General features: G+C 42.9%; 1 protein-coding gene and 3 non-coding genes across 5 annotated transcripts in view; all 4 read right to left on the reverse strand.

The window, feature by feature from the left end:
• The window catches only part of spaca6 (sperm acrosome associated 6), a 64,373-nt gene extending 41,979 nt beyond the window's left edge, over positions 1-22,394 (reverse strand). The window contains exons 1-2 of one of the 2 annotated variants that reach the window (XR_010000817.1): positions 4,375-22,394; positions 3-3,087 (exon numbers count right to left, since the gene is read on the reverse strand). The gene's annotated coding sequence lies outside the window, so the exon portion shown is untranslated. Of the gene's footprint in view, positions 1-2 lie in introns of those variants that run through there. The other variant, XR_010000816.1, reaches the window with a different exon arrangement.
• mir125a (microRNA mir-125a) lies at positions 1,069-1,158 on the reverse strand. Its single transcript, NR_129835.1, has one exon. It is a non-coding gene; the product is annotated as a microRNA mir-125a (primary transcript).
• mirlet7c-2 (microRNA let-7c-2) lies at positions 11,292-11,390 on the reverse strand. Its single transcript, NR_129815.1, has one exon. It is a non-coding gene; the product is annotated as a microRNA let-7c-2 (primary transcript).
• mir99b (microRNA mir-99b) lies at positions 13,019-13,088 on the reverse strand. The gene has a single exon (NR_129994.1). It is a non-coding gene; the product is annotated as a microRNA mir-99b (primary transcript).
• Positions 22,395-24,823: the final 2,429 nt, after the last annotated feature.

The raw sequence follows: 24,823 nt of genomic DNA on the forward strand, positions 1-24,823 counted from the left end.
GGTTTGTTGGCAGGGATTACTTTATTGTATTTATTTATTCATATGCCACTTTTCCATCTGAACAGAAACTCAAGGAGGAGGGCAACTAAAATGATCAAGGGTCTGGAGAACAAACCCTATGAGAAGCGGCTTAAAGAACTGGGCATGTTTAGCCTGCAGAAGAGAAGGCTGAGAGGAGACATGATAACCATGTATAAATATGTGAGGGAAAGTCATAGGGAGGAGGGAGCCAGCTTGTTTTCTGCTGCCCTGGAGACTAGGACGCGGAACAATGGCTTCAAACTACAGGAAAGGAGATTCCACCTGAACATCGGGAAGAACTTCCTCACTGTGAGGGCTGTTAGACAGTGGAACTCTCTCCCCCGGGCTGTGGTGGAGGCTCCTTCTTTGGAGGCTTTTAAGCAAAGGCTGGATGGCCATCTGTCGGGGGTGCTTTGAATGTGATTTCCTGCTTCTTGGCAGGGGGTTGGACTGGATGGCCCATAAGGTCTCTTCCAACTCTACTATTCTATGATTCAAAGCAGATCCATCCACATGCCTGCATTTTTGGATTCCCTTGGGTTTGTGGCAATGGGGATCCTCACATTATGACTCCCATTGCCACACTAGTACAAATATGGAATCTTTCCCTTGAGGGATTCCAAAATTTAGCTTCGAGGGAGAAGGAAATATCTAGGGATCTTTGGAAAAGGAGTCCTTAGTGTTTTCAAAGAACCCTGTTTCCCAAGGCTCTTTGCAAAGGCAAATAGTTCGAAACAGAGATAGAATGTGTGCCTATTTCCTTCTAGTTCTCTTCTACTCCCCAAATGTTATTTGAATATTAATGAAATATTAGAATAAAGAGCAAGCAGAACTGAAATGGGGCTCACTTATTTTGATAGAAATTCAAAAGATGCAGCTAGATACGGTACAAGAGGAGACACTCTGTTGAGTTGGTACTCAAGTTTTAGATATGGCCTCTCTCTTTCCTTTACTCCGCAAGATCATGGCTGAACAAGAAACATATAAAATGCAATGTAGGGTACTAAATAGGTGTGTTTGTGATTCGGTTGCTCCGTGGGGTCCGTGGGGTGGCTCTCCGCTCAGTTCCCAAGAACCTCACCTGTGACCTCTGGGCTTCCTCACAGGTTAAGGGTCTCAGGGACAGAGAAGATGCCCGAAAGTAAGGAAACAAGAAGCATGAAAGTGGAAACAGGACAATAAAGTCTGGGTAGAAAGGGAGGGATACAGAAAAAAAACAATGATTCCTCCAACCTGGAAAAAACCTAACAAAGATGGCATAAGAGACAAGAAAGTAGAAGATTAACAAGGCAGGGATAAATAAAAACAGCTACTAAATGTCTAGCTTGAAACTTTCTTTAGAGGTGAGCTTTGAAACATTTACGTTTTGGATTACAATTCCAAGTGTGCCATGCTGTCAAGGGAGCCTGAAAGTTGCAATCAAAAAACGTTTTGGAGATGCAAGCATGCTTTTCAGATTTCACCCCCATTTCCCCAAGGACCCTTAATATCATATACTAATTATACTTAATAAAGCCTTCCTTCTTTTGCAAAAGCGGAGCTCTGAAACATGAAACCTAAGGTTCAGCGGAGACATTTCTCCATCTTTCTGTTAGTTCTTTCTAAAAAGTATAACATAACCAAAACCACGCTGGGTTGCTGTGAGTTTTCTGAGCTGTATGGCCATGTTCCAGAAGCATTCTCTCCTGACGTTTCGCCCACATCTATGGAAGGCATCCTCTGAGGTTGTGAGGTATATTGGAAACTAGACAAGGGCGGTTTATATATCTGTGGAAGGTCCAGGGTGGGAGAAAGAATTCTTGTCTGTTGGAGGCAAATGTGCAATTAATCACCTTGATTAGCATTGCAAAGATTTGCAGCTTTAAGGCCTGGCTAATTCCTGTCTGGGGGAATCCTTTGTTGGAAGGTGTTAACTGGCCTTGGTTGTTTCCTGTCTGGAGTTCCCCTGTTTTCAGAGTGTTGTTCTTTATTTACTGTACAGATTTTAGAGTACAGTAGCCAGGTTTTGTTCATTTTCAGGGTTTCCTCCTTTCTGTTGAAATTGTCCACATGCCTGCCATAGATGTGGGTGAAACGTCAGGAGAGAATGCTTCTGGAACATGGCCATACATCCCAGAAAACACACAGCAACCCAGTGTGTTTTTGGTTATATTATACTTTTTAGGAAGAACATAGCCATACAGCCCGGAAAACTCACAGCAACCCAGTGATTCCGGCCATGAAAGCCTTTGACAACACAAAAACACACTCTTGCTTTTCAACCTAACCTTGATCTAATTCTAGATCATAATCCCTCAATAGAGGGATCTACCACTTTAATGCAGATCCCTCTATTGAGAGATCTGTTGAGATATTTGACAGCCCTATTCCTCCTAAAGTTGGTTCTTTATTACTTATTGTGACATCTGCATGTAGCTGTGAAATAGAATGTAAATGGAGGCTCTTGAAGATATTCAGAGTGCTTCCATTTGAGATTACTAAATGTCAAAAACCAAACCTAAATACTTGAGATTAGGGAGAGAAAATAATTATGAGTTAGAGAATGCAAGGTCCAAGGGATCTTAAAGCTTGGTATCTCTTTGTGTTTCATGGTTAAGCCTCCCTATTTTCACCCTGGATGTAGAAACCATCCTCTCTGTAATATCAGCTAATCCAACACTTTCTTAATCCTTGCGAAAATACCGCCTGTCCAAAAATGCGCACAACAATCCATTCCCAAAATGCCGCTTAAATCAGGGCAACTACCTTCTTTCCAACCAGCCACCTTACATCCATCGCCCTTTGCAACTGCTAAGATCTCTGCCTCCAAAGATGAGCTCATCCTATGAAGGAACCATGATGCAAAAGGCAGTGCTTGCTGAGCAGAAACACAAAGGGTGATTTGTCATTTGCTATTTACTACCGGTAGTAGCAGTAGTCTCCTCAAGCTTTCCAATACAACCCCAGAATTCTTTCTTCCGTTTTGGTTTCTCGGCTTTGATGCTCTTTGGCTGAGTTTTAACTTTCTTGAATTCACCTTACCTTTGGTGCAGGATGGTCTTCCTTCCTCTGCCACAGTTTCTTTGCCTAAAGACAACCAAAAGGGTCAAACTTAAGGAGAATGCAATTGTGGAAAGAATTTTAAAAAGGCCATCTTGCAAATGGATAGCGTAAAGTCGGGATAGTTTTGGGTGACGTTTGGTCTGAGAACCGCAAAACCTCCAGAAACAGAATTGTAAAAAGATGTTTAGAAGAAGCTGATGAAGAGACATGAATGCAAAGTAAGAAAAAGTAAAGTATTATGAAACTGACATAAAAGGAAGCCAGGCAACAATTCCCAATGAAAAGAACTGTTGTAAGAAGGCTGTGGGTGCCATTAAAAGGCAGCTTTCATTGGGAACTTTCCATTCAGAGAAACACTTTGGCCTGATCTCCCTTCTGATAGATGTCGAATGAGAAGTTTGTGGAAAGTGGGTCAGTTTTTAGCACAGCTTGGAGATGCTGCTGGGATGTCTTAATATACATATTAGAAATACATTTTTTTTTTTTTTGCAAAAGCCTACTTACTGGAGAGCAATCTTAGCCTTAACTAATCGCTAAGCCTTGCAGTATAGAGATGCCATGTGTTTATGGCATCCCTATACTGCAAGGCTTAGCGATTTCAGAGAGACTTCTCTGTGTGCAAGGAAAGACATGGGCCTACATTTCTGGAATCTTCCAGCATATAACAGAGAGGACACAGAAATGGCGTCCGTCACCTTGCGGCTGCGAATGGAAAATCAAATTTCAGGGCTGGATCCTCTGGGAAGTCCCGTCTTTGGGTCAGCTTCAAACCAAGGGAGTGGGTTGTCCTAAGACGGTTGAATATGGTGATGGTTATACCTGTTCCTGGTGTGTGAGATCTTTGCCAAAAATTAGTCCAAGGTATAGACTGCGTTCCTCATTCAGAACCGCGGACTCTCTCGGGGCCAAACCCTCCCTGCCATGGCACTAGCGACAGCTGATCCGTTTCTTTGGCAGGTCCCTGTTTGTGTCTGTCTGTCTGACTGGTTTGCCAAGAGCTGTGGCAAGCTGGGATTGTTTGGAGATGGCGCGAGAAAGTGGCCACATCTGTTGGTGTGACAAATGCCCAAAATGTCCCCATAAGGCCAAGGTGGCGAAGGGTATTGGCCATCCGGATGGTGGCATTGTGTGAAATGGTCCTCAGGATAGCAAGAAGGATATAGGGAGCAGAGCCACAGAAATGGAGACCCACAGAGACTCAGGACTGAAACTGGTAAGCACTGTATGGGAAAGGGTGTTGCGCCATGTCACTGACCTCCTAAACACACACAAAAAAGAGGTGTCCCCCCATATTTCCCCTTTGTCACTTACCTGGCTGAAAGGAGGCATCTCTTCTCATTGTCACTCGAGGGACACATTGATGAGCTGAACTGAAAACTGCACAAAGAATAGTTCCGGAATATCACACACATGATACATGCAACTATATATATGTGAGTTCCCAAAAAGGACACCTAACAACCTAGCAGACTACAAAGGACATGTAACACACACAGACATGCACACACCCCTATTGTCATCATGCTTGCAACCATTTTCAGTTAACACTAGGGCCTCCATCTATATATTTATCTTTTCCCATACAACACATAATTTGCTCCTGTTTCTTGCACGCACAACTTTCATCAATGTCAGGTTATGTTGGATGCAAACACCTCTCAAACATGCTACTGATACACACAAATATCCAGGAATAGTAAAATTGTCCAGACCGCACAGTTGCTTAGACGGGTATTCTGTCCAAGGGAACAGTTACAAATGTGCACAATCACAGCATAGGCACACAAACAGCAACACCCCCTTCCACTTCCTCCCCCAACAGCCCTGGTTTTGCTACATAACATGCACAAGTGCTGCCTGTTTTGCTCTTCAGTTATCCCTTTCACGCCTTCACCTTGGCACTTACACCAAACAAAAGCCACTCTCCACTACCTACGCACCACACCACCCTCTTCACAAACAATACCCTCTCCATGCGCACGCCCCTCTACCCAACAGTGCTCCTCTTCCAAAGCATCTTCTCCACACACTGTCTACGGGTGCAACAATGGATAGGTCTATGGCACACACATGTGGCATGATACACCCACCCCCTTTACATACATAACTTACCATATAAATATATTGCACGGCTTACAAGTTGCCACATCAAACATCATCTTGCACACAATCCATCACAAATGCTGAAGGAACCATCTCCCCAGTCTTTCGGTTTCCAGCAGATACACAGTTCCCTCCCACACAGGACTCTCCATCCTTGTCCAATCCTGGAGGAATCTTCCCACAATGTTTTGTGTGTCTATCTGCATATTTTAAAGGGGAAGAAAACGGCCAAGCTTTGTGCCTGAAGAGCGTGTGGGGATGGGAATCCCTGGGGTGGGTGTGGTCCCCGGGGTGGGTTGCATCTTTGTGGGTGCAAAATCCTTTTGATGATTGCACAAAAGGGGGATGTTGGTCTCCTTTTGGGAGAAAGGCAAGGAGTCCTGAGAAATGGGCTTGAGAATCCATGGTTACGTGAGGAAGTAGGTGATGGAGAAAGCCCTGGCTTAAAATCCTTGGAGCAGGTCCTTCAGAAAGAAACCCAAATCCTAGGTGGAGCTGCTCCAAGTGGCAACTGTTGAACCCTATTGAAAGAGGGCTCCTCTCTATGCCCTTGCTCCCAGGAATAGGATGGGGAGAGGCAGCATGTCACAGCTATCCCCTTATCACCTCTCTGATGAGAAAGAGGTGAAGATGGCCATCTTCAATCCAGATATATTTCCCCTGCTCCATCAAACGTGCCATGCTTGGTCATTGTCCTACTTCCATGACCCCCAAAGGCTCAGATTTGCGACAGCTCTCACCTTTATAAGAACTAGGCAACAGGATCTGTGCTTAAGACTTCCTGCACCTGGAGGTCCATAATATCCCATTCCTTGCTTGCCACCTCCATCTCTACCCCACCCTCCCCAAGGCTGCTAAGCCGCCACTTCCTTCTCTCTCCTTCGTGCTGATCTGCCAGCCCTTTCCCCTCCCCTTGGTCTCCATCACCTGTTTCTTTCCACTCCCCCCACCCACCCCATACCTTCCCTCGGTCTCCATCCTGGTCCTCCCAATTCCCCTGCCCATTCCCACCCTCCATCCCAATCGCTCTGGGGTTTGAGAGCTCCCACAGGCACAGGAAAGGGTAACCTGTTCTGGTCTTCGTTTGCCATCCAGGCTCCTCGGCTGCTGTCCTCCATCCTAGGCATTGGCTCTGGCTCAGGGATGGATGCTCTCTTGCTTGCTCTCCCCCATCTCCCCATCAGCGCTTTGCTCTGGCTGTACATTTCTCTCTCCCTCTCCCTCTCTCTCTCTCTCTCCCTGGGCCGCTGTCTATGCTGTAGCAACGCAATGCGGCTGTTGTCTGGAATGGAACTTTATCAGACTTGCCTGGATCCAGACGGCAGGGAGGGCGGAGAGAGAGAGAGAAGGAGGGGAGAAGAGGGAGCGGCGGAGGAGAGGAGGGAGGGAGCTGGCTGGGAAAAATTCAAATGGCAGCAAACCGAGACAATGAGCAGCAGGTGAGTTAGGCAGGTGTGGCTTTGCCCACAGTCTTCGCGGCCAGCCGGCAAGGGCATGCAGCATGACAAACCCAGGACAATGCTGCGCAACATTGGGTGCCAAACGCCACACGGATAATACAGATAAAAAGGGTCCTGGCACACACCGTCATGCCACGCCAATCTACATGGGATCACAGCCAGACATATAATGCTGCATGGTCCACCACAGGTCAACAGCACACAACCATCATACATGATCACATCCTGAGAGAGCACAACAGCGTTCCATGTGCAATATCACATGCAACATGAAGGGACTGCAAATACATAGCATAGTACTTTTGCCCCATTGTCCGGGACAGAAAAATCGTGGGAGATGGGATGTTATCAGGAGTGGCTTGAAAAAAGGTTGAGACAAATCCACAGATGAGTGAATTGTCGGTCCAAACTAGCTGAACTAGTTGAATAGAACTTCCATTTTCAGGGCCAGTATATCTCAAAGTACCAACTAGTAAGAACAAATAGGGAACACCAACCAATCTCTTTCTGTCTGGATTCTCACCTTCCAGAAGCACCTGAAGGTTGAACTTAACTGAACCTTAGTCTGGTTCAGCAAAGCCCTCTTTCCTATGTTCCTATATGGTTTGTCTGAAATACAGACTTTGTTATACAACACACAAAGCAACACAAAAGGTAACACTCGAAAATAAATTTGGGGATATGCTCAGTTTTGGAGTGACCAGGTGAGCCATACCTAAACAAAGCCACCTGGCCCTTCTCATTCAGAGAGCTTCCCAAAAAAGTCATCTCTATGCCTCATCCCCCAAAAATCAGTGCTACCTAAGCCAAGCACATTTTCCCTTCAGAAGAGCTTTGCATTGTTAACAAAGACTACATCCCATAATGTAGCCTCCTCACCACACCAGACGGCCGCTCACAACACAAACAAGGACGATTCACACAGAGAGACAAAGAGCCTCTCCGTACCATGTGCACCGTTTGTAAAGGTTACAAAGCCCAGCTCAGTCCACATATTCCAGCACCTCTGCATGCTCACAATTGTGCAAACACACATCATCTTGGCAGGCACCATGAACAGAGATGGAAATATCACTTCCGAGGATTCCAGTCTTTTATTCCAGAATAATTCACCTGAAATAAGCCCACATATAATCAAATTCCATACTCAGAGTCCCTACCATGGATCCAAATTTCTCAATTCTTTCACTCTAAAGAAAACACAACCAAAATCCAGCTCTTGTGAACAATGGCATTCCCATGTCCCAAATTGTGTGGAGACAACAAGCTGTTAAAAGTTCATTAAGAGAATGGCATATTTGGGATTCCTATGCACAGAACAACATGATCAACAAGCACCACTGATATGTGAAACTGCCTTCTTTTTCATGGAATAGATGCAACAAGTAAATACATTAACAGATCTTCACAATACCCCATGGCAAACCCTCTACTTCACTTGAGGAGCATCTTCACTTGAGGATTCTGTTTGAAGCATATCTCTTGCACCAAAAAGCTTTTGAGCACCCCGCATAGGATGTGGACTATTTGGGAAGGCTTTCCTGAACCAGACACTCCCCAAAGGAATTTAACTAGAACTTCAGAGGAACTGAACTACTCTAAATAGCCAAGATGGGCATGGAGGACAACCATGTCTAGTCTTAAGGGCCAAGATTGGTATGGAGAACAAAATTTTTCTCATACCCATCATGAAATGTCGAAGGAGCCGGACATGTCTGCACTCTTAAATATCTAAAGCGTTAAATATCTAAATATCTAAAGGGGATGGGGACGCTTCCAGTTGGAGTTGCTTTAACTGAAGTCTTTGCATGAAGCAGCCAAAGAGGAGATTGGACTCAATGGTTTCTGGAACGCCTTCCATCTCTTTACTGGAATGGCATTGCTGGAGTACATCAGGAGAGTCCCAGGTTGGGTCAATTACAAAGAGTGTTCAAATTCTTGTTTTGTCATGACACTAAGAGAATAACCTAGGACCACTTGCCAATTCACATCTTAAGCTACTTCGCTGCAATGATAAAATAGAATGGGGCATGAGGGGACAGCCTGAATATTAGGAAGAACTTCCTCACTCTGAGAGCTGTTCAGCAGTGGAACTCTCTGCCCCGGAGTGTAGTGGAGACCTCTCCATTGGAGGCTTTTAAGCAGAGGCTGGATGGCCATCTGTCAGGGATGCTTTGAATGCAATTTTCCTGCTTCTTAGCAGGAGATTGGACTGGATGGCCCATGAGGTCTCTTCCAACTAATGATTCTATTATTCTGATTCTAACTCATCGTAAGTTCTTTGAAGGGTGGTCAAAATAAAAAATGTAATAATTTCTCTGGGACCTTGACGCTTTCCTCTGTTTTTTTCTTGTGCCCATAGTAATTTCACCCAATATGATCCTTTATTCACGTCTTTGCCATGATTTTCTGTGATTTTCATCTTTTTTTTTTCTAGGTCAGTTACCTAGGACAAGTGTATCCAGCAGCAACCAATTCCTGGATTTTACATATCATGCATAATACACAGGTTTTAAAACTGTTGCTAACACCAAATTACATGTGTGTGAAGATGAAAGAGGAGGGGGGGGGGAGATACAATTGAGAGGAGGGAGGAAATCAGAAGACAATCCAGGAAAATCTGTCTAGGACTATACGTAGCTTATATTATCTATCTCTACAACGTTTTAAAGTTGAATTCTGCAAACTTTACACAAGTTTGCACACTGTTTTTACATAATTTATTTTGCAGAGCTACAATTTTCCATCAAAAAACAGAATCACATCTTCTACCGGTGGATTTTTTGGCTACTGAAATTCTGATTTAGGCTCTGGCTTCTGATACTTGAGAAGATGAAAAGTGTGGGAGTTTCCTTCACGGAAAATAGAACAGTGTTTGAAAGCAGGATTGCCAGGAGTGGCGTATACAATCATTATGTTTTCTCCTCTAATCAAACAGATTTGCAGGATATTTTTTCACCTAGTATCATCCCAAAACCGTACAATAACTTGTGTTGTCAAAGGCTTTCATGGCCGGAATCACTGGGTTGCTGTGAGTTTTCCGGACTATATGGCATTGTTCCAGAAGCATTCTCTACTGATGTTTTTCCCACATCTGTGGGCGATTTCAACAGAAAGGTTGTGAAGTATATTGGAAACTAAGCAAGGGAGGTTTATATATCTGTGAAGGTCTAAGGTGAGAGAAAGAACTCCTGTCTGTTGGAGGCAAGTGTGACTGTTGCAATTAATCAACTTGATTAGCATTGAAAATCCTTGCAGCTTCAAGAGCTGGCTGATTCCTGCCTGGGGGAATCCTTTGTTGGGAATTCCCCCAAATGTCTATGAAAATGAACAAAATCTGGCTACCAGTATTAAAATACTCTAAACTCAGGATGGTAAATAAAGAACAACACTCTGAAAACAGGGGAATTCCAGACATGAAACAATTACACCCAGCTAACACCTCCCAACAAAGGTTTCCCTTAGGCAGGAAGCAGCCATGCTTTGAAGCTACAATTAGCTTTTCAATGCTAATCAAGGTGATTTATTGCAACATTCACACTTGCCTCCAACAGACAAGAGTTCTTTCTCCTACCCTGGACCTTCCACAGATATATACATCCTATTTGCCTAGTTTCCAATATGCCTGATAACCTCTGAGGATGCCTGCCATAAATGTGGGCGAAACATCAGGAGAAAATGCTTCTGGAACATGACCATACAGCCTGGATAACCCACAGCAAATCCGCAGTAACTGTGTACTGAAAGGGGAAAGCAGGACCAAAGTAGTGCTGACAATTTCTCGAAACAGTAATAAAATTCAGAACATGCAAAGTTGACAATCAGGAAGTAATATTAACAAGTTCATGCTCTTCCTGAATACCAAATAAGAAAAAGTGCAGATTTAATTCACCTGGCTGTGCGCCTTCTTTGTACTATGTACAAATTGTCCACAATAAAATATTACATGATCCACATATTTTGACCTTAATTAAATGCCTACATTGCACAACGCAGGGTTTTTGGCATCTTGGGCACCATCTGCACTGAGCATTTAATGCAGTTCTAAGCTAGCTTAAACTGAGGCAGCCAGACCACAAACTCTCACAACAGCACATGAAAGAAAACCTTTATGGCATATCAGTGCTCTGTGTGTTGTGTGATGACCATCAGGACTTCAAATTGCTATGTAATTTTCTGCTCAGTGAAACCATGTTCTTCAACACCAACATTAAATGGGCAAAGGTGATATAGCCTTGTTCCAGAAGCACTCTCTCCTGAAGTTTCACCCACATTTAAGAGACAATCCTAAACAAATGTGTGCACACTATGGGAAGTGAAGCCTTTCTTGAGTGATTTTAATGTCATTTTACATTACTGTCTCTCTCCAGCCTGAGGCATTGCCTACACTTTCGAGCAAAATAAAGGGAATGGCAAACAGCTGAAATCTGTAGCCAATGCCTCGGCCCCCCTCTCTTTCATGCTCACACCGAACTGATAACATACAAACAGCCCCATACATGGGCTTGCCTTCTGGTGCATTATCACATGAGGGGAATTTCTGAGGTTAAGCCAAGCTGTTTTCTAGCAGTAGGAAATTTCATTGCTACTCACCCTTCTGGCGGCTGGCACCTCACAGCCAAGCGGACCAACTTGTCTCTCTCTTGTCTCTCTCTCTCTCATACTGTGGCGTTGCCCCGGGGAAAGCTAGGAGGCTGTACAGTTATCTCCTGATGGTGTTATTCTAAACCATACAACCTACTACCTCAACTCGAGGCACGCCGGAGATCTGGAGAAGGAGGAGGAGGAGGAGGAAGAAGAGGAAATTTCATCTGGAAATGTAACAAGGTCCAAGCAGGAAGACACCGGTTCCACGGAAGACTGATTTTCATCTGCAAGAGGCAATTCAGCTGTAAGAGACAGGCATGTTTGCTCCCTCTAATCTGCTGTCTAAAGAAAGACAAGGAAGGACATTTCCTCTCTGAGGGGTCAGCCTTCTTCTACGCTATGGGCAAGAGAAGAAAGTCCTGGCTTCACGTTTTCATGGGCCTTTGAACAAGAGGGATCCCTCCTAGTCCTATTTTTGCAGACTGAACAGAGTCCAAAATGCTTCCCCTTATCATAATATCTGGCCTCAAAAATCAGAGATAAAGGCTTCCAGGCCAAAGGCTGCTATTCCCAGGTAACATTTGCAAATTCTCTGGCTTATAACAGTGGTTCCCAACTTTTTTTTTTTTTTACCAGGGACCATTTTGACCAGGAACCACTCTCCAATATTAGTACCAAAAGGGTTATGAATCAATTTTTTGGTCAACTTTAGATTTGGTTTGGTTGTTTGGGGTTCAGAAAATTGCATTGGATAGACCACATTAGCTCAGAACATATGCCATCCAGTTGTTGCCATCTGCTTGCCCACAGAAAACCATATTTTAAAAATCCAGAGCTGATGTGGTCTATCCAATGCAGTTTCTGAGCCAGCATCCTAAATAACCCCAGACTTAAAAACAAAGACACAAAGAAAAACTTTTTTTAGGTTGGTTGGGCTGTGTTATTATCCGTAGTAGTAAAGGTGAGGCCGTGGACCATGTTTTAGTTCTTGCAGACCACTGGTGGTCCACGGACCACAGGTTGGGAACCACTGTTTTAGAAGAATGGCTTGACAACTTGACAAAATGATCGTAGCTCATGCATGCATGCAGATAAGCCCCAGTGAATGCTCAATCCTACCAATTGTTGGGGGAAGACTTGAGGATGACTATGACCCCTTCCACACAGCTGAATAAAATCCCACGTTTTCTGCTTTGAAGTGGAATATATGGCAGTGTGGACTCAGATAATCGATTTCAAAGCAGTGGGATTTTCTGGATTATATGGCTGAGTGGAAGGGTCCTGGCAGGACTATTATGCCTACTAGTGCTGAGGAGAAGTCTGCCACCCAATTTTGTAACTTGCTCAATTCCAACCAAGATTGTAAGAACACACAGCTTCTGTATTTCATCATATTATTTTGTTACTGCTGCTATAGAATGTAATTGCTGTTACTTTTCAGTTGTTAGTTCAGAACTTGAAACTAAATAGGACATGAATGGCCTGCCCCAAAGAATTGGAATGGCTTCAGAAATTTCAGCAAGTTTTGTATTTCAAGCTGAATTATACAGGTACAAGGACTAGAATCATGCTGTAATTTTTAAAATATATAAGTGGAAGTTCTCTACAAATGTGTATTGACTACAATACTCTACATTGGCTACTGAAGGACTTCTTGAGAAGAATGAGGAGCTGGAGGTGAAAAGACTAATTCCTTCCCTTGGAAACAACAGCTGTCGTACTCTTTTAAGGGGAAGACTGCCTAAACCCCAAATCCGGAAAGAAGGTCTGTTGCAGCAGTGGGTCCAGACGCCTTGGCCGAGGTCGACACATACCCACAGACTCGAGCTTGTGTGAATCAGTTGTACCGCAAGTTCGGATCTACGGGTTTATGGCAACTGGCAAAACCACACAACAGGGGTCAGGTGGTCTGGCTTATAATGCGTTCTGACCATGGACAGGTTATGAGAAGAGCTGGAGATACCGGCACCGTAGGGAAGAAAAACTCTGGAGATGGTGGGAGAAATGAAAGAAAAGAGGAATAAACATAGTGAGTTGCTTGAAATGCATACTGTGGAGGTACAAAATGCAACAAACTCATAAGGGGGTGTCTACTCATTGGGTAGGGGACATGGAAGAAGCCTCCCCACAGGATAGTAACACATCTGGGCATCCTCTGGGCAACGTCTTTGTAGACGGCTGATTCTCTCACACCAGAAGCAATTCTCAATTAGCTTCTGGCATGATAAATAAATACTTATTGGGTACACAAGAGACTAAATGCCTCAGCGAGGAAGAGGGAGCTCCATGGAACTGGCCTTTTTCAACTGGTGTTTGAAGCCACTTACTAAGCCCAAGGTTTGATTGAGTTTTATGTGTTGAACGAGAGGGCTTCTTTTGTCTCAACTCAAGTCTATAAACATCTCATGGTTACAGCCATTATTCTCAGTAGCACTCTTCCAACACTAGGATGGAAACTGGGGGTGCCTATTAGCAATTTGACTGTGGTCTAGAACGATAATTCCCATAGAATCATAGAATAGTAGAGTTGGAAGAGACCACATGGGCCATCCAGTCCAACCCCCTGCTAAGAAGCAGGAAATCGCATTCAAAGCACCCCCGACAGATGGCCATCCAGCCTCTGCTTAAAAGCCTCCAAAGAAGAAGCCTCCACCACAGTCTGGGGGAGAGAGTTCCACTGTCGAACAGCCCTCACAGTGAGGAAGTTCTTCCTGATGTTCAGGTGGAATCTCCTTTCCTGTAGTTTGAAGCCATTGTTCCGTGTCCTAGTCTGCAGGGCAGCAGAAAACAAGCTTGCTCCCTCTTCCCTATGACTTCCCTTCACATATTTGTACATGGCTATCATGTCTCCTCTCAGCCTTCTCTTCTGCAGGCTAAACATGCCCAGCTCTTTAAGCCGCTCCTCATAGGGCTTGTTCTCCAGACCCTTAATCATTTTAGTCGCCCTCCTCTGGACGCTTTCCAGCTTGTCAACATCTCCCTTCAACTGTGGTGCCCAAAATTGGACGCAGTATTCCAGGTGTGGTCTGACCAAGGCAGAATAGAGGGGGAGCATGACTTCCCTGGATCTAGACGCTATTCCCCTATTGATGCAGGCCAGAATCCCATTGGCTTTTTTAGCAGCCGCATCACATCGTTGGCTCATGTTTAACTTGTTGTCCACAAGGACTCCAAGGTCTTTTTCGCACACACTGCTGTCAAGCCAGGCGTCCCCCATTCTGTATCTTTGATTTCCATTTTTTCTGCCGAAGTGAAGTATCTTGCATTTGTCCCTGTTGAACTTCATTTTGTTAGTTTTGGCCCATCTCTCTAGTCTGTCAAGATCGTTTTGAATTCTGCTCCTGTCTTCTGGAGTGTTAGCTATCCCTCCCAGTTTTGTGTCGTCTGCAAACTTGATGATCGTGCCTTCTAACCCTTCGTCTAAGTCGTTAATAAAGATGTTGAACAGAACCGGGCCCAGGACGGAGCCCTGCGGCACTCCACTTGTCACTTCTTTCCATGATGAAGACGACGCATTGGTGAGCATCCTTTGGGTTCGTTTGCTTAGCCAATTACAGATCCACCTAACCGTAGTTTTGTCTAGCCCACATTTTACTAGTTTGTTTGCCAGAAGGTCGTGGGGGACTTTGTCGAAGGCCTTACTGAAATCCAGATACGCTACAACCACAGCATTCCCTGTATCGACCCAACTCGTAACTCTATCGAAAAAAGAGATCAGATTAGTCTGGCATGACTTGTTTTTGGTAAATCCGTGTTGACTATTAGCAATGACCGCATTTGTTTCTAAGTGTTCGCAGACCACTTCCTTAATGATCTTTTCCAGAATCTTGCCTGGTATCGATGTGAGGCTGACCGGACGGTAATTGTTTGGGTCGTTCTTTTTTCCCTTCTTGAAGATAGGGACCACATTCGCCCTCCTCCAATCTGCTGGGACTTCTCCCGTTCTCCAAGAACTCTCGAAGATAATTGCCAGTGGTTCTGAAATAACTTCCGCTAGTTCCTTCAGTACTCTTGGATGTAGCTGATCTGGCCCTGGGGACTTGAATTCGTTTAGAGAGGCCAAGTGTTCCTGGACAACTTGTTTCCCTATTTGGGGTTGGATTTCCCCCAATCCTTCATCCATTCCGTGTTGCTGAGGTTGAAGATGGCTTTCTTTTTCTGAGAAGACCGAGGCAAAGAAGGCATTAAGTAGTTCTGCCTTTTCCCTGTCCCCTGTCGCCATCACCCCATCTTCTCCTTGCAATGGCCCTATCGCCTCCTTTTTCTTCCTTTTTCTACCAACGTAAGCAAAAAAGCCTTTTTTGTTGTTTTTTATGTCCCTGGCAAGCCTGAGCTCATTTTGCGCTTTAGCCTTGCGAACCTTTTCCCTACAGGTGTTGGCTATACGTTTGAATTCTTCTTTGGTGATTTCTCCCCTTTTCCACTTCTTGTGCATGTCACTTTTGAGCTTTAGCTCAGTTAGAAGTTCTTTGGACATCCATTCTGGCTTCTTTGCACTTGTCTTATTTTTCTTCTTTGTTGGCACTGTTTGCATTTGCGCCTTGAGTATTTCACTTTTGAAAAACTCCCATCCATCCTTAACTCCCTTGTTTTTTAATATCGGCGTCCATGGAATGCCGCTCAGTAATTCCTTCATTTTTTGGAAGTCAGCTCTCTTAAAGTCCAGAATGCGTGTTTGACTTATCTTAGTTTCAGCATTCCTTTGTATTGCAAACTGCAGGAGCACATGGTCACTTGCCCCTAAGGATCCAACCACTTCAACTGTATTGATCAGGTCTTCCACATTTGTTAAGATTAGATCAAGAGTTGCTGATCCCCTTGTTGCCTCTTCTACCTTCTGGACCATAAAATTATCTGCAAGGCAAGTGAGGAATTTGTTGGACTTTGTACTCTTGGCTGAGTTTGTTTTCCAGCACATATCGGGATAATTAAAATCGCCCATGACTACTATATCTCTTCTTTGTGCCTGTTTGGTCAGCTGTTGACAGAAGGCTTCATCAAGTCCTTCATCCTGACTCGGAGGTCTGTAGTAGACACCCACGACAAGATCTTTTTGAGTCCCGGTTCCCTTGATTCTTATCCAGATGCTTTCAAGCTGGTTTCCCGGATTACAGTCTTGCATTTCTTCTGCAACGTAACTGTTTTTGACATATAAAGCTACTCCATACTTTGGTGTTCCAGATGTTTTGGAGTTTTTAGGAGTGGGAGTCTAAATACCTGGAATAGAAGCTGTCCTTTTCTCATTTGCATTTAACATAAACCAACCTTTCAGGATACAAGCTTAAGATTTAGTTTTCTAATTAACACAACCCTATATGCACTCTCATTATGGAGTGGTTTCAAAGGAGGACTAAGACTCTGAGATGAGGGTGCAAATCCCTGCTTGGCCATGAAATTCCATTGAGTGACACTGGGCAAGTCACATAGGAAATCAATGTTTAACCCTCTTGAACAAGACATGCCAAGATAATACTGTGATAGCTTCACCTTAGAGTTGCCATAATTCAGAAATGGCTCGAAGGCATACACGGACAAACATATGTTTACTAGGAAGTAAAGTTCCAATGCACTGCTGGATACTAGACGTTTACAAAGCAAAGGACAGCTCCCACAACCACTAGGCCACTAGGCAATGCCTGCTAGCTATATAATCCAGATTAACAACGCACATAATCCACATTATCTGCTTTGAACTGAGGCCCCTTCTATGCTGCCATATAGTCCAGATGAGCAAAGCACATAATCCACGTTTTCTGTTTTGAATTGGATTATGTGAATCTACACTGCCATATAATCCAGTTCAAAGCAGATAATCTGGATTTTATATGGCAGTGTAGATGGGGTCTCAGTCAGGGGTATTTTGATTGTATTTTTCCTGCATGGCCCATGTGGTCTCTTCTAAGTCTATTATTCTATGATAAATCTATGCAATAACTTCAATGTCATATTGTTTTATATTTATTGTTTGCCACCCTGAGTCCCTACATAAGGATAAAGGTGTGATAAAAATAAGGTACTGTATATACTCAAGTATAAGCCTAGTTTTTCAGCCCTTTTTATAAGACTGAAAAAGCCGCCCTCGGCTTATACTCGGGTGAGGGTCCTGGTTGGCTTATATTTGGGTCAGCTTATACTCAAAAATATATGGTAAATTTATTATTTTTCTCTATTATTATTGGTATTATTACATTTATTATTTTTCTCTATTATTGTTGCTACTATTACATTTATTTTACATTATTATTATTATTATTACATTTATTATTTTACTCTATTTATTATTACATGTATTATTTTCCTGTATTTATTATTGTTATTACATGTATTACCGTGTTTTCCCGAAAATAAGACAGTGTCTTATATTATTTTTTACTCCCAAAGATGTGCTAGGTCTTATTTTCAGGGGATGTCTTATTTTTCCATGAAGAAGAATTCACATTTATTGTTGAACAAAAAATGAACATTTATTCTATACTGTACAGTAGTTGTCATCACAAACCAACATAACCAAACCAGACAAACTGTGACTTCTGTCAAGAATTTCTTGTTACTACCATTATTTCCATATACAACTGGTATGTACATTTACCAATCCTGCATGCTATGGTGTTTTGTTTGGTGGGCGCCGGGCATGCTTCCAAACAAAAACTTTGCTAGGTCTTACTTTCAGGGGAGGCCTTATATTTAGCAATTCAGCAAAACCTCTACTAGGTCTTATTTTTTGGGGATGTCTTATTTTAGGGGAAACAGGGTATTTTATTATTATTAAAAGGATACATTAAGCACATTTACATTGAAGAAGATGAGAATAATGATTTAACCACAGTTGGACAGTCTTACCTTAAATTTGAGCTTTATGTAAATACTCAAAAACATTTAACCTACTGATGCCTCAATTAATGTAATTTTATTGGTATCTATTTTTATTTCTGAAATTTACCACTCTTGGCTTATACTGGAGTTAATGTTTTCCCAGTTTTTTTGTGGTAAAATTAGGTGCCTCGGCTTATATTCGAGTATATACGGTAATTAAAATACCTAAACAAATTTAAAAAAATAGCTTATCCCAGAAGTGGGCAACCTATGGCAGGACTGCAACTCCCATCAGCCCTCACTATTAGCTTTGTGACTAGGGCTGTGAGAAACTGCAGACCATGAACACTTGACTGGATGCACCTGGTCCATTCTTGCTTCAAAATCTCCATGCGTAGACTCCTATTCATCATGGCTGAAAGGGGAATTGAACCCTTGCCACATTGTCTCTGAAACTGGATTAGGCTCATTGAATTAGCAAGAATTTGGGAAGTCAACATTCAGGTGAGTGCCACTGGTTTAGTGGGCCTATTTTAACTGGCACTAACAACTGGATTACACCCTTAGTAATGTGCCTGAGTTCCTCCTGAAAGGTTGGATGTGAGTAGGGATCAAAGGTTGAGATCAATGCCAGCACACCAAAACATCAACACGCAGCAAGCACCTGCTGCCTTAGGCTTCCTCTTTCAAACATTTTTGCTCTCCCATTGCTCTAATACTGAGTATGCAATTAGGTTTGGAAGATCTCGTTTTCAAAGCCCCACAGAAATATTACACCAAAGACACTCCAAGCAGCTTGAGATCTGTGTGAAGCCCCAAAAGCAGCATTTTGTGTAATGGTTCTCATGCTGTAGAATCCCCTTCCAACTGAGATCCAAGCTATGTCCGCACTTCTCCCATTTCACACTACACAGTTATAGCTCAAGCATCATGGCATTATAGAATTCTGGAGTTTGGAGTTTGTAGAGGCACTAGAACTCTCTGGAAGTGAATTTCCTTCATCCCTGCTTAAAATGCATATCCCAGGATGATGATGATGATGATGATAATAATTATTAGATACTGTGGGACTTCCAAATCCAGACTGACAAGGTTCTGGAACACAACACACCAGACATCACAGTTGTGGGAAAGAAAAAGGTTTGGATCATTGATGTCGCCATCCCAGGTGACAGTCGCATTGACGAAAAACAACAGGAAAAACTCAGCTGCTATCAGGACCTCGAGATTGAACTTCAAAGACTCTGGCAGAAACCAGTACAGGTGGTCCCGGTGGTGATGGGCACAATGGGTGCCGTGCCAAAAGATCTCAGCCAGCATTTGGAAACAATAGACATTGACAAAATTACGATCTGCCAACTGCAAAAGGCCACCCTGCTGGGATCTGCACGCATCATCCGAAAATACATCACACAGTCCTAGACACTTGGGAAGTCTTCGTTGTGAAACGAAATCCAGTATCTTCTTTGCTGTGTCATACTTTTATATAATAATATGAGTATTCAAAGATTGAATTACAAAGACTCTGGCACAAGCCAGTCAAGGTGGTCCCAGTGGTGATCGGCACACTGGGTGCAGTGCCCAAACACCTTGGCCTGCACTTAAACACTATCGGCACTGACAAAATTACCACCTGCCAGCTGCAGAAGGCCACCTTACTGGGATCTGCACGCATTATTCCCTGATACATCACAGTCCTAGACACTTGGGAAGTGTCCAACGTGTGATCCAATACAACAGCCAGCAGAGTGTATGCTGTGGACTCATCTTGTTGTGTTTCAAATAATAATAATAATAATTTTATTTTTATATGCCGCCTCCATCTCCCCAACGGGGACTCAAGCTGAGGATGCCTAGGATAGCTAATACTCCAGAAGAAAGGAGCAGAATTCACAACAATTTTAACAGATTAGAGAGAAGATTGGAGAAAACTAACAAAATTAAGTTCAATAGGAACAAATGAAAGATACTCCACTTGGGCAGAAAAAATGATATACAAAGATACAGAAAGGGGACGCCTGGCTCAATAGCAGTACGTGTGAAAAAGATCTTGGAGTCCTTGTGGGGAACAAGTTAAACATGAGCCAATAATGTGATATGGCAGCTTAAAAAAGCCAATGAGATTTTGGGCTGCATCAAAAGGGAGTATAGTGTCTAGATCCAGGGAAGTCATGTCTTGGTCAGACCACACCTGGAATACTGTGTCCAATTCTGGGCACCGCAATTGAAGGGAGATGTTGACAAGCTGGAATGTGTCCAGAGGGCGACTCAAATGATCAAGAGTCTGGAGAACGACCCTTATGAAGAGTGGCTTAAAGAGTTGGGCATGTTTAGCCTGCAGAAGAGAAGGCTGTGAGGAGTCATGATGAGGGCATGTATCAAGATGTGAGGGGAAGTCATAGGGAGGAGAGAGAAAGCTTGTTTTCTTCTGCCCTGGGGACTAGGACGCAGAACAATGGCTTTAAACTACAGTAAAGGAGATTCCACCTGAACATTAGGAAAAACTTTCTAACTGTGAGAGCTGTTCAGCAGTGGAACTCTCTGCCCCAGACTGTGGTGGAGGCTCCTTCTTTGGGGGCTTTTAAGCAGAGGCTGGATTGAATGGGATTTTCCTGCTTCTTGGCAGGGGGTTGGCCTGGATGGCCCACGAGGTCTCTTCCAACTCTATGATATGTTATCATGGCTCCTAAAGTGGAATCATAGGACTATAATTGTGTAGTTTCCTGAATAAGAAAAGCAAGTGCAAAGTTTTAATGTATGTCTTTGTTTTTTAGAGGCTGGTTTCTTTCTTGCTGGTAAAACTGCTCCCTGGGTTGTTCTGCATACGCATCCTTCCAGACTCTGAAAAGTATAGGAATAAGGAAGGACAATAGCACAACAAAAGCCTCATACTGATAGAGGAATAAAGAAAAGAACAAAAATGAGGTAGAGTGGCATTTCAAGAAGAAAAACACAAGGGGGCACTCTTGTGCCATTGGCATTCTGCTGTCTCTGTTCTAACCACAAAATGTAGAATATTTTATTAGCTTTGTATGCTTTCAAGTCATTTCCAACTTACAGAGGCTAAGGCAGGGTTTCCTTGGCAAAATTTGTTGAGAGGGGAATGTGACTTGCTTTGGATCATCAGTGGCTGAGCAGGGATTCAAACTCTCATCTCCAAACTCATAGACAAACACTTAATCTACCACAACACACCCATAAAATTATAGAAACACACCCAATAATGCAAAATGTTGTATTATATAGATGCCTTTAAAAAAGCTGGGTCCTTACAGAAGTCAGACTTGGGTTTAATACACAAGAATAAACTATGGATCAATCTATTGATCTATCTATTGTATGCCACATCCAAAATTTACTCCCCAAAAGAGTGCTTTCATACTATTCTTTAAAGATATGCTATCCAGGATTTTCGATTAAAAATACATACTTTATGGCATTTGGGGTAAACCCAATTCCCGGATTTAATCATGCACATCAAATCAATCTGTGCAAATTTCAATTTCAATTGCCTTGAGATGTTTTTCAGATTGGGGACCAAGGGGATGAGGTTGCCAGAATTGGAATTTTTGACGGGTTTCAGAGAAAGCAGAGCTTGTCTGAAATGCCAGGCCTGGAATAGATGTTGCTAGCAATGGTCTGTTTTCCAAACCAGATTTCTTGGCAGATTTCAAAACATGCTTTTAGGCACTCAGTGGAGTAGCAGCTCGATCTACATCCTGAATGACTACAAGAGCCGTTCTTTCACCCAAGCACCATTTTTGTGACAGGGAATTCAGGTTGAGACATAAAGGCCGGCAACAAAGCTATCCAGACTGAAAGGGATTTGCATTCAGCTCTTGTCCAAGACAGCCATTCGTTTTGTGCCAGCCCTTGCCAGTATAAAAGCTTCCTATTGCTGGGCAGTTTGAAGCCTCAGGCACTGGGAGCTGAACAAGAGCTCAAAAACATTGCAAGGGCATTGCAAGAGCTCCAGATTGCCTGCAATTCATTCCCTGATATTAGGAGCATAAAGCCGGTTTTCCAAATAAGAAACCATCCCTATACTTTAATGCTTCACTTATCCAATGTCAACAAAATATAGCATTTTCTAGGTTTCCTAGCATAATAAAGGTAAAGGTTTCCCCCGATGTTAAATTCAGTTGTGTCCGACTCTGGGGGTTGGTGCTCATCTCCATTTCTAAGCTGAAGAGCCGGCGTTGTCTGTAGACACCTCCAAGGCCATGTGGCTGGCATGACTGCATGGAGCGTCATTACCTTCCCGCCAAAGCGGTACCTATTGATCTACTCACGTTTGCATGTTTTCAAACTGCTAAGTTGGCAGAAGCTGGGGCTAAGAGTTGGAGCTCACTCTGCTCCCTGGATTCGAACCTGTGATCTTTTGGTACGCAAGTTCAGCAGCTCAGCGCTTTAACACGCTGCGCCACCAGGGCACATAATGTTTGGGCCCGGGCTGTGGTGCAGGCGGAAGAGCAAGCCAGCTGCAATTAACTGCAATGAATCACTCTGACCAGGAGGTCATGAGTTCGAGGCCCCTCGGAGCCTATGTTTGTTTGTCTTTGTTCTATGTTAAAAGGCATTGAATGTTTGCCTATATGTGTAATGTGATCCACCCTGAGTCCCCTTCGGGGTGAGAAGGGCGGAATATAAATGCTGTAAATAAATAAATAAATAAATAAATTTCACTTATCCAATTCCAACACAATATGGCATTTTCTAGGTTCCCTAGCATGTGTCTATGGTATTCTTGGTCCAGAAGTCCATTTCATTTGGGTTCACTATTATCTATGGTTTCACCTTGTCATCTTAGGCTGCCCTCTAGATGCTGGAGTACAAGTCCTGTCTTCCTCATCATGAGACATAACAACTGATGTGAGTTGTGATACTTTAACATCTGGAAGGCCAAGAGACGGAGAAAAAAGACCGAGGCGGATTTGGCTTGCCGAATTTAAAGCTGTATGCAGATGCTTGTGCTTTGACGTGGATCAAAGATTGGTGTAATCTCAAAAAGGAGAATATACTAAACATAGAGTGCTTTGATTTGAGAAGGGGGTGGCATGCGTACATATGGTACGATAAAAAACATATAGAAAAAATCTTTGGAAATCATTTTATACGCTCATCATTGATTAAAGTTTGGGAAAAATATAAAAAATATATGTACGATAAAACCCCACTATGGGTCTCCCCACTGGAAGAGAATAATAGGAAATTATTAGGTTGGTCACAATGGCCTACATATAAAGACATTTTAATTAAGAAAAATAATGAATTCCAAATTAGATCCTTAGAAGAACTAAAAAGAAGATACAGAAACCTAACGTGGTTACAATACGCTCAAATTAAGGAAAAATTTGTGATAGACAACAAAGTGGGCTTTTGTTCCAACGAGAAATTTTGGGATAAGATCCTCCAATCAGATAAGAAAGAAATAACCAAAATCTATGATAAACTACTAGAATGGACAAATGCAGCAGAAGAAGTTAAAGGATGTATGGTGAAATGGGCACAAAATATAGGACATGCAATAACGATGGCAGAGTGGGAAACGTTATGGAAGAAGAAAATAAAATATACTTATGCGTGGGACTTAAAGGAGAACTGGTTGAAATCCTTCCATAGGTGGTATATTACACCCCAAAAGCTAGGAAAAATGTATAAGGGAACTCAAAACTCCTGCTGGAAATGCAAAGACCATATAGGATCGTATTACCATGCTTGGTGGACATGTCCAGAAGCGGGCAAATTTTGGAAAATGATACATACAGAATCTCAGAAAATATTGGGGAAAAAATTTCCAATGAAACCAGAATATTATCTACTAAACCTGACAGACTCAGAAACACAATTTAACATAAACGACGACAAATTATTCACATATATCAATACAGCTGCAAGGATCATTTTTGCAAAACATTGGAAATCACAACTAACTCCGGGAAAGGAAGAATGGCTCGAGAAAATTGAGGACATAAGAGATATGGATGAACTAACATTTTTATTGAAGATGTATAGAGGACAACCAATTAAAAGGACAGACTGGGATCAATATAAAAAGTATATGGACATGCAGTAAGAAACAGGCCTTGCCACCGAAGGAACAAACGGGGACATACCAATACAATCAGGACTTGGGAAACAATTATAAAAACTGACTTAAATTAGATCCCCAAAAGGGAAGTTGGGAAGTACTACAAGTATGTAAGTGTAAGGGGTTTCTAATTTCTGTTTTTTTTTTGTTTGTTTTTTCTTTCTCTCTTTTTCTTTCTACTTATTTTAGCGTGATGTGTTGTAGAAACTCAATAAAAATTATATATATATAAAAAACATCTGGAAGGCTGGTTTGTTCTGTTTACTCAGGATAGTATGGTTTGAATTGAGATGCAAGGCTTGTGGATACGATGTCAGACTTTAAAATAGGAGTCCCCACTGTCACAATGGGTTAAACCAGTGGTTCTCAGCCTGTGGGTCCCCAAATGTTTTGGTCTTCAACTCCCAGAAATCCTAACAGCTGGTAAACTTGCTGGGATTTCTGGGAGTTGTAGGCCAAAACATCTGGGGACCCACAGGTTGAGAACCACTGGGTTAAACCCTTGTGCCGGCAGGACTGCAGACTGAAAGGTCGGCTGTTTGAATCCGGGGAGTAGGGTGAGCTCCCATATATCAGCTCCAGCTTCCCATGCGGGGACATGAGAGAAGCCTCCCACAGGATGGTAAAACATCCTGGCGTCCCCTGAGAATGTCCTTGCAGATGGCAATTCTCTCACACCAGAAGCAACTTATTAATATTTATAATA

The sequence above is a fragment of the Anolis carolinensis genome, unplaced genomic scaffold (assembly GCF_035594765.1).
Source record: "Anolis carolinensis isolate JA03-04 unplaced genomic scaffold, rAnoCar3.1.pri scaffold_10, whole genome shotgun sequence".
In the NCBI taxonomy this organism is placed as follows: Eukaryota; Metazoa; Chordata; class Lepidosauria; order Squamata; family Dactyloidae; genus Anolis; species Anolis carolinensis.